Source organism: Saccopteryx leptura, chromosome 5 (assembly GCF_036850995.1).
Source record: "Saccopteryx leptura isolate mSacLep1 chromosome 5, mSacLep1_pri_phased_curated, whole genome shotgun sequence".
Lineage (NCBI taxonomy): Eukaryota > Metazoa > Chordata > Mammalia > Chiroptera > Emballonuridae > Saccopteryx > Saccopteryx leptura.
In genome coordinates, this window is record NC_089507.1 from 77,634,153 (window position 1) to 77,647,165 (window position 13,013).

Here is a 13,013-nt window from a genome sequence, read left to right on the forward strand (position 1 = left end):
AACTAAAACGCGTGAAAATTGGAATTTTTTTCACAGAATCATTTAATCCTAAATAACAAAAATTGAACTAAGAATCTGGGATTATGATTTTAAGTGTATTTATCAAGAGGTATCAAACCAATGTCAGAGATTTATTCTTTGCAAGGTGCCTCTTTCTATTGAACATGAAGAATGATCTAAACAATATATGTGGGTAGCCATCATATATTGACTACACACTTTACAGATGGAGTGTCTATTGAGAGAACTAACAGGGGAACCCTTAGTGAGTAGAAGAATTTGTTCTAGGTCAACTGTGAGCACAGGAAGAAAGATTAAACATATTGCTTTCTACCATTCATTCATTCATTGATTAAATATTTATTAAGTATCAATTATATAAAAGACACTGCACTAGGTAATTGGGAAATGATGAGTAAGATAGTGATTGTTCTCATTGAACTAATATACAATTATACAATTTATTATTTAATTATAATTGTATTCAGTGCTGCAAAGGAGACATATAAGGACACAATAAATAACAAGGGGAATGAAAGATCCAACAAGAGTCAGGTTGGCTAAATGACATGGGAAGAAGAATAGGACACATGGGAAGAAGCAGAAAAGTAAAGAGAAAGTTGAAGTCCCAAGAGAAGATAATTAAACCCCAGACACAGAAAATAATGGCATGAGATGAAACTAGAGACTCGTTTATATACTGGTTCTCAATTTGAATCCCAGTACGGCTTTGTTAGCATCACCTGGAATTTGTTGGAAATGTGAATTCTCGGGTCCCACTTCAGACTCAGCAACTAAATAACTTCAAGAATCAAGCCCAGTAATCCGTATTTTAAGAAACCCTCCAAGAATTCTAATGCATGCAACTTGAGAACCACTGCTGTATACCATGTTTAAGGTTTTCAATTTCTTCCTTAGAGTCATGGGTATCACTGAAGTGTTTTAAGCAAGTAGATAATATAATCAGATGAGAATTTTTAAAAATACCTATGTATATGTATAAGATATAGTTTAATTAGGACTCTGGAATTTAATTGGTTCCTCAAAGTCATGATTTCTTAAGATGTTCGATTATGACTTTTTGGCATAGGTGACATGAAAAAGGTGTTATCTAGAGACCCTTAAAAAGGAATCTCTCAGAACTTACCCTAGAGGCTACAACATGCTCAAATGGGTAACAGTATTCAGGGAAATTAATAACCACCCAACAGAAGTAAGTGCTGTCCCACTGGTGTATAAAGATAACAGCACTTTCTTTCTTATATCCTGGCCCCTGTTTAGGCCTCTCATTTTCCTAACTTACTGTTATTATTCCCATTTTTCCAATGCGTAGAAATCCGTGCAAAGAGAGAGCACATCGTTTCCACCCCATATCTTCCCCCTCCCCCCATTGTCTGGTGTTTAATACTTGTGCCTGTTTGTACCTTCTTTCTTCCTGTAGAAAGTCACTACTGGAAACAAAACTCTTCCTGTAAAGTTGTTGCTGTAATTTACAGTCACCAAAGGGCTGATAAACTTTCAATGTGTATTTCCTTAGAACTATTACAGTTCTTTGCAAAATGCAGAGCAGCAACAAATGGCTTCAGGATATTAAAACCACATACAAATATTTTGTGTTCCAAGATGACAAATTTAGGTTTCATCCCCCTCACCCCTTTTACTTAAAGCAATTACAGGAAACCTAATTAAATGTTGGGGTAACTTCACTAGGGCCACTGTATCCTTTTAACCCAAATAGATTCATGGCTGTTTTTTACTGACCACAGATCTGAGGCCTTTTAAGAAGCCACAGACCGACCCTCCTGTTACAGGAACTATTCAGAGTGTGAATGTTCTGAATTGTGTGGCCCAGGCTCCCTGTGGGTGCTGGAGTCAAGCACACACCAATTTTTGTCCTCAGCCTCACAGACACCCCGTTTAGAAGGGGATGGATTATTTACAGTTGTGTAGAGTTGTCCTGCCACAGGCCAAAGACTACATTCCAACTATTGGTCCACAACACGAGCACAAGAAAGAAGTGAAGCATGAAGTATCTAAACACAGCTTAGAATTCCCTCGAGTCTGCTGCATTATTCAGACTCTGAGCTACTTGGTTATATATCATCTGTTCATTACCACAGGTAAGTTCATTCCCTTATAACATTTTGCTCATCTAACCAGAGGCTAGTGGTGTGGGTAAAAGTAGGTAACATCCTTTCCCTTTGAAAGTGAAATTTCAAATATGCTTGAAGTCTTAAGATAGAAAAAAACAAGCTGTCTTAAAATTTGAAATGCCATCAGTGTTGCTTCTAAGGCGGTCTGCTTTGAAGAGCATTTGAGAACTTGAAATTGGTTTCAGGTTATTTAAGGGTGGGGGGAAATGCTTCGGTCTACAGGATTTGCTCAGATACAAATATGTATTTCCCATCACATCTAAACACATCAAAGATTTCCCATCACTGTTCTTCCTTTAAGAGTGGCGTCTCAAGGATGCATGCTGTTTGAAGTTTGCAGTGATTTGCTTTTATAATAGGATTCATTGTGGTTTGGGAGCCAGAGCACAGGAAAGTAATTAGCATGCTATACCAAGAAGTCTTATAATGAGTATAAATATGTACTTGTTAACAGGGAGTTTCAAATAATTTTAGAAATTCAGATGTAAGTGCAATGCTCTGACTGAATTGTTGTGAGTTTATCCATGATATGGCAATAAAATCTGGTAATTAACATTTATACTTCACATAATTTTAATTTTACAACAGTGGTCAGGCACCACTAATAGTGTATTTCTAGAGGTTATTATAAAGAGATCACAAATACATGATAACCCCTGTTGTATAATTATTTTAAAAAAGATCCATATTACTCCAAGAAATGTAATCTATAATGCTGCCAACAAATATGAAAGTCCATAAGTGTCAAAAATCATGTTAAATTCCAGAAATATAAAGATGAATTAAATGTCACCTATAGCCTTAAGCTGATCATTTATTTTGTTTATTAGGTGATATTAAACAAAACCATGCATCATCTTATAAAGATTTTTTAAATGTGGTCATCTAATTTGTACCTTCTGATACCCCATATATGCTTTAGTACAAAGCATACTACCCCCACGTTAACTTAGATGTTAGGTACACCAAGTTGTTTTTCTCATGCCTTCCAATTGCTTTACCTTTCATATGACAAACTGAAGTTTTGAGACATCACGTTGTGCAGACTTCTTCCAGCCCTCTCCCTATTGGGAGAAGAGCTGCAGAGGTCATTCAGTAAGATCTCATTATAGTACATTCACAGTTAGGACTGAGGTTGGTGGGAAATGTAGAAAGCTGCAGGTAGGGATGTTCTGGAATATATTACATGTAATTGAATTAGTGTGGTCTCTTTTTCATGTTTTCTTCCAGAGCATAATCCTATTAGTTTTCACTAATATGATCTAAAATATGAAACATATCAGTAGTAGATGTATTACTATAAATTAAACAACACAAAATACCATTATTATTTAAAACGATGTCATACCATAAAATCTGATAATTATTTTTGTAATTTATAATTCACTAAAGTACTCAAAATATGACAGCTTGATAGGCAGAACTTCATAATCAGGACACTGTTTCCTGTTACATGAAATCATTTGACAAGCTTTAACTACATCAGGAAAAAAGAAACACTGTAAACAAATAATTTACAAACTTTTCTCTCAAATATTTTCCAAGGGTTTTTAATATAATATTTAATATGTAAATAGGTCATCTAAATAACTAAAATTACTTTGTGTAGCTGGGAATTAAAACTTACTGGTATATTAGATTTATTTTGAGTGTAATTTTGTTCAAGTTCCATTTACTGTCTTTGTGATCAATATCAATTTGCCTAAAAGTTAAGGGATAACATGGCTGGGACTGAATGTTTCAAAGGATTTGTTTGGGAATATTTTATACCTAAGTTATTGAATTGATTCCTTCTTATGCGATAGTTTCTAATCAACTGGTTCTGTCTTACATCCCATGTCCAATGAAGACCTGTGATTTGTTTTATTTTTGTTTTGTTGAGAATTAAGAAGAAAATATTAATTGATTGTGCATTTGGAATAGAGAAACTTCCAGTGCTTCTAGAAAGCTATATAGGCTGGTGACGTCACGGAAATGGCGCCGTGAGCAGCGCGTCCGACAGATCTCCCCAAAATCACAACAAATTTATCAACTAGAAACAGGAAAATTTATCTTCGGAGCAAACTGAAAGCAATAGGACTGTTATCACTCGAATCTGAGAGACGAGGGTGTGGAGGAAGCTACCCCAGGGACGTTCACTCAAGCCGCGAGAAAGTGCGCCTGTGGTAAGTCATCCCGCACTCGGAAGCTGCCGCCGCCAGCCCAGGTCGGTTGCAGAATGAACGGCGAGCAGCTACTGGCGCGCTCCCGGTCTGGTTGCAGACCGAGCATTGCAGACCGAGCACCGCTAACGTTCCCAGCGGCCCAGGCACCGGGAGCGGGAGAGGCCCCAGGGCGGTATTCCCTACTTGGGAGATTCTCTCCGCGGGCGGGGCACCTCACCCAGCCATTCAAGCTAACAATCAAGCGTTGGGGGAGGGGCACGCGCAGGCAGCCTGAAATACCTTCGGGAGCACAGCTGCGACCCAATTACTAAAATTAACTTAACCCGTGAAATCTGCGCACCCTCGGTTCTAATTGATAAGATCTCTCTCAGTTCACCGACCCAAGACAAGAGGCTTGATATTTTTTGGTGCCTCTCGCTAAAGGGGCGGGGGCAACTTCTGATTGATAGAGCCTCCATATTCAGGGATAAACGCTAACAAGAAGGACTTGGCAGATAATAAGATCTATAGCACACTAGTCGCAAGCAGAGACTAGTGCCTCTTCTTACCGGCCAAAACAGGCTACAAAGGGTGGAAAGCCTGGGTTGAGAGGTCCAACGGAATGCTAGGCGCTGAACAATCACCCTGACAACAATTGACTCCCACCCCCGCCTGATTACACTGGAGGCCCTGACTGTCAGAGCCCTTCCCAGAGCCTTGCACTGAGTGGGGACAGAGTGGGGATTTCCCAGCTCTTTGAGCCTCTTACTCCCCAGACAGAAGCAGTGGCAGCCTTGTGGCTGGATCGCCAGGCTGCTGGTTCGGGAAGGGGGGACTGGGAGAGAGAATCCACGAAGGCGAACTCTCTCGTCGGTAGACCCTGCAGACGCCGGCAGTCCTTGACTACCAGCAAGACTAAAGCCAATTGTGTGACATTGCCGTAGAACCCCATCAATTGCAAGTCCCTGCCTGGGTGTGGCGCAGGGGCAGGGCCTGGGGTGCAGAGTCGCTGACCGGGAAGAGGGAGAGAGGAGAAGGAGGAAGAGGTTGACATCTCAAAATCAGGAAAAATCCACAGACTTTGCAGCTTGTTCCACTGTTTGTTTGTTTTTGTTTTTTTTGTTTTTTTTTGTTTTTTTTTTGTTTTTTTGTTGTTGTTGTTGTTGTTTGTTCCTTCTATCTTATTGCCTTTATTTCCTCCACCTCAGTCCTTCTATTCTCTGCCCATCTTATGCTTCCCTTTTCTTGAACTACACTACCCATAAGTGTTACATTTTATTTCTCTTCTTCATCCTCACCCTCCTTTGGGGTTATACTCCAGGACACTTATTCTCACTCTCTCCTCTTTTGTTTTTTTTTTCCTTATTTTGTTTTTTTCTCTTCCTTTCTTATTTCTTCCTTCGTTTTTCTCTTTTTCTTATTTTTTCCTTTCTATTCGTTTTTTCTTTTCTCGTTTTAATTTCCTCCCATTTAATCCTCAATCACGAACAAATTAGTTAATTTGGGACTCAAGGTTTTTTTTGGCTTTGTTTTTCTTTTTCGGTTTTGTTTTTGTTTTTTTTCTGGTTGGTTTGTTTTTGTGGCATTTTGGGTCCTCCCAACCCAAGGTCTCCATTGTATTTGGTCTTTGCTCCACTTAATACAACGTATTTTTACTTATTATTTTTATTTTTTCTTCTTGATTATTCCTTTTTTTGTCCTTTTTTCTGGTTCCCTCTTGTCCCTCTCATTATATCTCTTGGTTGACCGTCACCCGCAGGCAGATCAACTTATGCTTGTCTAAGATTTTCTTCCTTTTTTTTTTTTTTTTTTTTAAATTTTATTTATTTATTTTTTTATTTTTTGCCCCCTTGAACTCTACACCGCAAACCAGGCCCTCCATTATAGGCACGATATTTCCCTGAGGAGGGGAGAGGAGGGAAGGAGAACAAAGAAAAAAAAAGGGGGAAATAATAAATTATTACTGCTTTTTTTTGTGGGGTGTTTTACCCTTTGTTTTTTGTGTTTTTTTTTTGTTTGTTTTTTTTGTTTGTTTTTTTTGTTTTTTTGTTTTTTACTTTTTACTCTTTATTAATTCTAATTAGTGCTATCAACAAGACCACCCTCAGATGCCAATAAGAAAGAGGAAATCGAATATTATGGATACAAAAGAAAGAGAGGTAACACAAATAGATGTGAAAAAATCTATGGAGAAAAGACTTAACATATTGGAAGCCTTGGAGCTAAATGACAGAGAATTTAAAATAGAAATCCTAAAAATACTCAGAGATATACAAGAAAACACAGAAAGGCAATATAGGGAAATCAGAAAACAACTCAATGAACACAAAGACTATATTACCAAGGAAATTGAAACTATAAAAACAAATCAAACAGAAATGAAAAACTCAATTCACGAGCTGAAAAACGAGGTAACAAGCTTAGCTAGCAGAACAACCCAGATTGAAGATAGGATTAGTGAAATAGAAGACAAGCAACTTGAGGCACAACAGAGAGAAGAAGAAAGAGACTCAAAAATAATAAAAAACGAGAAAGCCCTACAGGAATTATCTGACTCCATCAGAAAGAATAACATAAGAATAATAGGTATATCAGAGGGAGAAGAGAAAGAAAATGGAATGGAGAATATACTCAAACAAATAATAGACGAGAACTTCCCAAGCCTGTGGAAAGAACTAAAGCCTCAAATTCAAGAAGCAAACAGAACACCGAGTTTTCTTAACCCCAACAAACCCACTCCAAGGCACATCATAATAAAGATGACACAAACCAATGACAAAGAAAAAATTCTCAAGGCAGCCAGGGAAAAGAAGAGTACAACATATAAAGGAAGGCCTATTAGATTATCATCAGATTTCTCAGCAGAAACTCTACAAGCTAGAAGAGAGTGGACCCCAATATTTAAAGCCCTGAAAGAGAGGAACTTTCAGCCAAGAATACTATACCCATCAAAGCTATCCTTCAAGTATGAAGGAGATATAAAAACATTCACAAATACAGAAAAGATGAGAGAATTTATCACCAGAAAGCCCCCACTCCAGGAAATACTAAAGGGGGTTTTCCAACCAGATTCAAAGAACAAAAGAAAACAACACCACAAGTAACAGCTCCACCAAGAACACAATAAAACCAAACTTAAACTGTGACAACAAAGGAAAAAAAAAAAGGGAGGAGAGAATGGAGATTAACAGTAGCAAAGGACGATGAAGTGCAGAAATACTTATAAGATAGGGTACTACAATGAATATGGTAGGTACCCTTTTCATTACTTAATGGTAACCACCCTAGAAAAAACCACCACAAAAACACATGACTTAAAAAAGGTAGCAACAGAGGAAAGAAGTATGGAACACAAACAAACAGAAACAAATGATAGAAAAACAAAAGAGAAGAATCAAACTAGATACAAAACTAACAGAAAGCAATTTATAAAATGGCAGTAGGGAACTCACAAGTGTCAATAATTACACTAAATGTAAATAGATTAAACTTACCAATAAAAAGACACAGAGTAGCAGAATGGATTAAAAAAGAAAATCCAACTATATGCTGCCTACAAGAAACACATCTAAGCAACAAGGATAAAAACAAATTCAAAGTGAAAGGCTGGAAAACAATACTCCAAGCAAACAACACCCCAAAAAAAGCAGGTGTAGCAATACTCATATCTGATAATGCTGACTACAAGACAGAAAAAGTACTCAAAGACAAAAATGGTCACTTCATAATGATTAAGGGGACACTGAATCAAGAAGACATAACAATCCTTAATATATATGCACCAAACCAAGGAGCACCAAAATATATAAGACAGCTACTTATTGACCTTAAAACAAAAACTAACAAAAATACAATCATACTTGGAGACCTCAATACTCCGCTGACGGCTCTAGATCGGTCATCCAAACAGAGAATCAATAAAGATATAGTGGCCTTGAACGAAATACTAGAACACCTGGATATGATAGACATCTACAGGACACTTCATCCCAAAGCGACAGAGTATACATTTTTCTCTAGTGTACATGGAACATTCTCAAGAATTGACCATATGTTGGGCCACAAACACAATATCAGCAAATTTAGAAAAATTGAAATTGTACCAAGCATATTTTCTGATCATAAAGCCTTGAAACTAGAATTCAACTGTAAAAAAGAGGGGGAAAAACCCACAAAAATGTGGAAACTAAACAACATACTTCTAAAAAATGAATGGGTCAAAGAAGAAATAAGTGCAGAGATCAAAAGATACATACAGACAAATGAAAATGAAAATACGACATATCAGAATCTCTGGCATGCAGCAAAAGCAGTAATAAGAGGAAAGTTCATATCACTTCAGGCCTATATGAACAAACAAGAGAGAGCCGAAATAAACCACTTAACTTCACACCTTAAGGAACTAGAAAAAGAAGAACAAAGACAACCCAAAACCAGCCGAAGAAAGGAGATAATAAAAATCAGAGCAGAAATAAATGAAATAGAGAACAGAAAAACTATAGAAAAAATCAATAAAACAAGGAGCTGGTTCTTTGAAAAGATCAACAAAATTGACAAACCCTTAGCAAGACTCACCAAGGAAAAAAGGCACAGGACTCAAATAAATAAAATCCAAAATGAAAGAGGAGAGATCACCACAGACATCATAGATATACAAAGAATTATTGTAGAATACTATGAAAAATTATATGCCACCAAATACAACAATCTAGAAGAAATGGATAAATTCCTAGAACAATACAACCTTCCTAGACTGAGTCATGAAGAAGCAGAAAGCCTAAACAGACCAATCAGCAGGGAGGAAATAGAAAAAACTATTAAAAACCTCCCCAAAAATAAAAGTCCAGGCCCAGACGGTTATACTAGTGAATTCTATCAAACATTCAAAGAAGACTTGGTTCCTATTCTACTCAAAGTCTTCCAAAAAATTGAAGAAGAAGCAATACTTCCAAACACATTTTATGAGGCCAACATAACCCTCATACCAAAACCTGGCAAGGATGGCACAAAGAAAGAAAACTACAGACCAATATCTCTAATGAATACAGATGCTAAAATTCTAAACAAAATACTGGCAAACCGAATACAACAACATATTAAAAAAATAATACATCATGATCAAGTGGGATTCATCCCAGAATCTCAAGGATGGTTCAACATACGCAAAACGGTTAACGTAATACACCATATCAACAAAACAAAGAACAAAAACCACATGATCTTATCAATAGATGCAGAAAAGGCCTTTGATAAAATACAACACAATTTTATGTTTAAGACTCTCAACAAAATGGGTATAGAAGGAAAATATCTCAACATGATAAAGGCCATATATGATAAACCATCAGCCAACATCATTTTAAACGGCAAAAAACTGAGGACTTTCTACCTTAAATCAGGAACAAGACAGGGTTGTCCACTCTCTCCACTCTTATTTAACGTGGTGCTAGAAGTTCTGGCCAGAGCAATCAGACAAGACAAAGAAATAAAAGGCATCCATATTGGAAAAGAAGAAGTAAAGGTATCACTTTTTGCTGATGATATGATCCTATACATCGAAAACCCGAAGGACTCCACAAAAAGATTATTAGAAACAATAAACCAATACAGTAAGGTCGCAGGATACAAAATTAACATACAGAAGTCCATAGCCTTTCTCTATGCCAACAATGAAATATTAGAAAACGAACTCAAAAAAATAATCCCCTTCACGATTGCAACAAAAAAAATAAAATACCTAGGAATAAACATAACAAAGAATGTAAAGGACCTATATAATGAAAATTACAAAGCATTGTTAAGGGAAATCGAAAAAGATACAATGAGATGGAAAAATATTCCTTGTTCTTGGATAGGAAGAATAAATATAATCAAAATGGCCATATTACCCAAAGCAATATACAAATTTAATGCAATTCCCATCAAAATCCCTATGAGATTTTTTAAAGAAATGGAACAAAAAATCATCAGATTTATATGGAACTATAAAAAACCCCGAATAGCCAAAACAATCCTAAGGAAAAAGAATGAAGCTGGGGGCATTACAATACCTGACTTTAAACTATATTATAGGGCCACAATAATCAAAACAGCATGGTATTGGCAGAAAAATAGACACTCAGACCAATGGAACAGAATAGAAAGCCCAGAAATAAAACCACATATATATGGTCAAATAATCTTTGATAAAGGGGCCAACAACACACAATGGAGAAAAGAAAGCCTCTTCAACAAATGGTGTAGGGAAAACTGGAAAGCCACATGCAAAAGAATGAAACTCGACTACAGCCTGTCCCCGTGTACTAAAATTAATTCAAAATGGATCAAAGACCTAAATATAAGACCTGAAACAATAAAGTACATAGAAGAAGACATAGGTACTAAACTCATGGACCTGGGTTTTAAAGAACATTTTATGAACTTGACTCCAATGGCAAGAGAAGTGAAGGCAAAGATAAATGAATGGGACTACATCAGAATAAAAAGATTTTGCTCAGCAAGAGAAACTGTTATCAAAATAAACAGACAGCCAACTAAATGGGAAATGATATTTTCAAACAACAGCTCAGATAAGGGCCTAATTTCCAAAATTTACAAAGAACTCATAAAACTCAACAACAAACAAACAAACAATCCAATAAAAAAATGGGAAGAAGACATGAATAGACACTTCTCCCAGGAAGAGATACAAATGGCCAACAGATATATGAAAAAATGCTCAGCTTCATTAGTTATTAGGGAAATGCAAATAAAAACTACAATGAGATACCACCTCACCCCTGTTAGATTAGCTATGATCAACAAGACGGGTAATAGCAAATGTTGGAGAGGCTGTGGAGAAAAAGGAACCCTCATTCACTGTTGGTGGGACTGTAAAGTAGTACAACCATTATGGAGGAAAGTATGGTGGTTCCTCAAAAAACTGCAAATAGAACTACCTTATGACCCAGCAATCCCTCTACTGGGTATATACCCCAAAACCTCAGAAACATTGATACGTGAAGACACATGTAGCCCCATGTTCATTGCAGCACTGTTCACAGTGGCCAAGACATGGAAACAACCAAAAAGCCCTTCAATAGAAGACTGGATAAAGAAGATGTGGCACATATACACTATGGAATACTACTCAGCCATAAGAAACGATGACATCAGATCATTTACAGCAAAATGGTGGGATCTTGATAACATTATAAGGAGTGAAATAAGTAAATCAGAAAAAAACAAGAACTACATGATTCCATACATTGGTGGAACATAAAAATGAGACTAAGAGACATGGACAAGAGTGTGGTGGTTACCAGGGGTGGGGGGAGGGAGGACAGGGGGAGAGTTAGGGGGAGGGGGAGGGGCACAGAGAACTAGATAGAGGGTGGCGAAGGACAATCTGACTTTGGGCGAGGGGTATGCAACATAATTTAATGACAAAATAACCTAGACATGTTTTCTTTGAATATATGTACCCTGATTTATTAATGTCATCCCATTACCATTAATAAAAATTTATTTTAAAAAAAAAGAAAAAGAAAGCTATATAAGTTCAGTTTTCCACCTTGAAAGTTGAAACTTTATAATTGCAAAATGATATTAAAATAATGACAAATGACTCAAATATAGTGACAGTGTTAACATTGCTTTTCCCTTTCTTTTCCAACCACCATTAAACTTGCAGATGCTAAGATGAAGGGTATTTGAAGTGGTGGCTATGCAAAATATCCTTCTTAACTACAGAGTTGTAATGAGGTGATAGAAATTAATCCTACGAACTTTGGCTCATCATTTAATTCCTTTTCTTAACTTTGGTGATGAAAACCCTGTTTAATTTCTTTCAAGAATTCTTTCGGAGAACAAAATGGGAACTGAAGTGCTTTCTATAATTTACTTCTGCCTTAGGTGTCAATATTGTTTAAAATATAAAGTGACCACTTTGTAAAACCATGATGGCAATTTGTTTAATTTGGAAGGACACAGCATATTCCATTGAAATAGCAAATGCATTGCTCCTTTTAAATATTTTTCTTACACACCTAACTTACTATATATTTGAATGTATATTTCAACAATTTTTTTTGAAAGTATAGTTTTAAAAAATTATCTAGATCTAAACATGTATTCCTTTGTATTTTAATTTCATGTAATTCATGATTTTTTTTTTTTTTGTATTTTTCTGAAGCTGGAAATGAGAAGAGACAGTCAGACAGACACCCGCATGCGCCCGACCGGGATCCACCCGGCACGCCCACCAGGGGGCGATGCTCTGCCCCTCCTGGGTGTCACTCTGTCGCGACCAGAGTCACTCTAGTGCCTGGGGCAGAGGCCAAGGAGCCATCCCCAGCGCCCGGGCCATCCTTGCTCCAATGGAGCCTCGCTGCGGGAGGGGAAGAGAGAGACAGAGAGGAAGGAGAAGGGGAGGGGTGGAGAAGCAGATGGGCGCTTCTCCTGTGTGCCCTGGCCGGGAATCGAACCCGGGACTTCTGCACGCCAGGCCGACGCTCTACCACTGAGCCAACCGGCCAGGGCCATGAAATTTAAGTGTGGAGGAATAATAATGCATTCTTACAGATCTAGTTAACGGTGTGCTTGTGACGTGTAGATCTCTTGTTTATTCATTCATTCAATAGGTATGTATTGAAATTCTTCTATGTACCATGCACTCTTCTGTGCACTACAAGTAAGTGCTAATGATGGCAGACAAGGTTGCTATCATTCCATGGGT

At 37.2% G+C, this 13,013-nt stretch overlaps 1 protein-coding gene across 3 annotated transcripts in view; it reads right to left on the minus strand.

Moving 5' to 3' along the window:
* The window catches only part of UNC5C (unc-5 netrin receptor C), a 425,750-nt gene that overhangs the window by 157,557 nt on the left and 255,180 nt on the right, over positions 1–13,013 (minus strand). The gene's annotated exons all lie outside the window — the stretch shown is intronic.